Genomic DNA, 2,490 nt, shown 5'->3' on the forward strand with positions numbered 1-2,490 from the left:
TCCACCTCCTAAAACTAGCCCAAGATAAGGCACGACTCGGTATGAATAATGACCAAACCATGTCGTAAGTGTAGTTGATAACCAAGGCCATGTAGTTAACATTAATTGTGTCAACCTTGGTGTGGAAGTCATGCATGAATGTAATGGAAAATATTTTTATTTGATGTTTAATATCAAACTTTAAAATAACATCTAGGATATGAAGAAGAAACGTACTTTGATTTATAATCTTAACTTTAATATAGTTTGAAGATCTTTAAGTGATCGACTTGAAGTCTTAATCTTTACTTTCTTACTCTACTTTGATGCATTTCTTAGTATTGTGTATGGAAAATACTTTAAAAAATTGGAAGTGGAGAGATGGACCTGCTTTTATTGGTATTTTATCGTTCAAATGAACCATCAGTTAGATACTTTAAAATTTTTTAATTAATTAATTATTAATAACAATAATAATAATAATAATAATTAGAACATGAACTTAATAAATATTTTGTAATATGAACTTAATATAAATTTTGTATTTTCAAAATGAATTTAATTTAATGTCACCAAAATTCATACGTGAGAAATGATGAACCAAAACTTTGAAGAGAAAAAAAAAACCGTAAATGTGGTTTTTAAGACCATTTTTGGTTCCAATAAGTAATTCTCATAACTGCCCTCCAAACCTTATTGTTGTTGAAGTGTCGTCTACAAATGGATAAGCTTTCAATTTCAATAAGAGTTATTTATTTATTTTATTTTTAAGTAAAGGATGTATAGTCAATTTAATTTCACTTTTATCAAGATGGGTGACATTATTATTATTTTTCAATTAATTAGAAGTCTTCTAGTTACTTTTTTTTTTTTTTTTTAAATTATTTTGTTTCAACTACAATTAAATTGTAATAAGAAGTATTCTTATAAGTTGGTTTTTGATTGAGTCTCATACTTGATTTTTATTGGTTTTGAACTAGGTGCAAATCACCCGTTCTCTCATGGTTCCCATGTGAGAACTAAATCCAAGTTAGACCATAATTTTAATTGAAGGTTAATTTCACCCACCTTCTCTAAAGTTTACACCAAACCCCCATTGGTTTAAAATTTCGTCAAATACATCTCTTATTTTAAGTAAGACGAGAGGTAAGTGGAAATAAAACATAAGAAACATAGAGACGATATTTGATGAAATTTCAAATCAATGAGATATAAGTGTATTTAACCAAAACCTCATGAAAAGTAAGTGAAATTAACCTTTTTAATTAATCACAACTATGGTTCTAACTATTAACCGTGAGTTATCACAACCTATAAATAGGTTATTAGAAGACTCATATTAGACACATGAAATTCACTCCACTTCTAGATATGTTACTACATCTTCTTCCTCTCTTGCTAAGAGGGTGTACCAAAAACACATCATTTCGACAATCACTTGTTTGCTAGTCATGGAGGTGGTGTACTAAAAAACATCATTTCGACCAACACTTGTTTGCTAGTCATGGAGGTGGTTTGAGAAGACATCTAGGAGAAATAGCATCATTGCTTATGGGGAAGACATCTTTGAGCCCATAACTTAGAAAAAGAAGATTTCAAGCTCACTACAGGGGAACTAATACTTGATCAAATCTTCCCTTGTTTAAACACTCATTAAATTTATGCACAACCTAAATTTTTTAACATTTTTTGAGGTTTAATTGAAAATTCAAATATCATCCAAATGCAAATTCTTCCTTCCTGTTTATATTTTCATCACTTTTAATTTACTTTTTTTAAAAAAGGTGAAATCTAGAATAAAAATGGAGAACAAGAATATGAAAGAACCGCAAGGATAGAATAAAGAAAGTGTATATGTTTAATCTTACTAGAAATATGAAATAATGTGAATACTTAGAGAAAGTCTTCCTAAGAGACACTATCATAATGGAATATAATGAAATCATATTTATACTCTTTAAGCTAAGCTAGGTTATTTTTCTTAACTTGTACTTGCTTTTTCCTTTGAATGTCTTGAACTAGGATATCAAGTTCCTATCTATGTGGAAGGGTTTTCTTTTGTTCATTCACATTGAATTTTTGATTATGTCAAAACTCCATTTTCTTAATTTTCAAGAATTTCTTAGACAAAAATAAGCCTTTTGCTATGAATTTATTCATTGTAATATGTTCTTTTTACAAGTAAATTTTTTTATCCTTGAAACAATATAATTCCCTTGTCGATTTGTTATGAAATTATATCCCTCATGAGAAAAAAAAACTTTTTGCTATAAAACATTCACTTTTAACCATAAAATTGGTACCCTGTAAAGTCTCAAAGTAATTTTTTTCTTTATGTGTTTAAGAGATTTAATGGCTTTCAACGGTGAGATTCCTTATAAAATATTAAAATGACAACTCAATGAATTTGTTGTTCATGTCCTTGTAAAATCCACGAGGACTGATCACAACATGTCGTGTGCCTAATATATACTGTTAGCCCAAGGGTTCTCCTAATCGTGTTTTGATGAC

This window comes from Vitis riparia, unplaced genomic scaffold (assembly GCF_004353265.1).
Source record: "Vitis riparia cultivar Riparia Gloire de Montpellier isolate 1030 unplaced genomic scaffold, EGFV_Vit.rip_1.0 scaffold639_pilon_pilon, whole genome shotgun sequence".
Classification (NCBI taxonomy): Eukaryota; Viridiplantae; Streptophyta; class Magnoliopsida; order Vitales; family Vitaceae; genus Vitis; species Vitis riparia.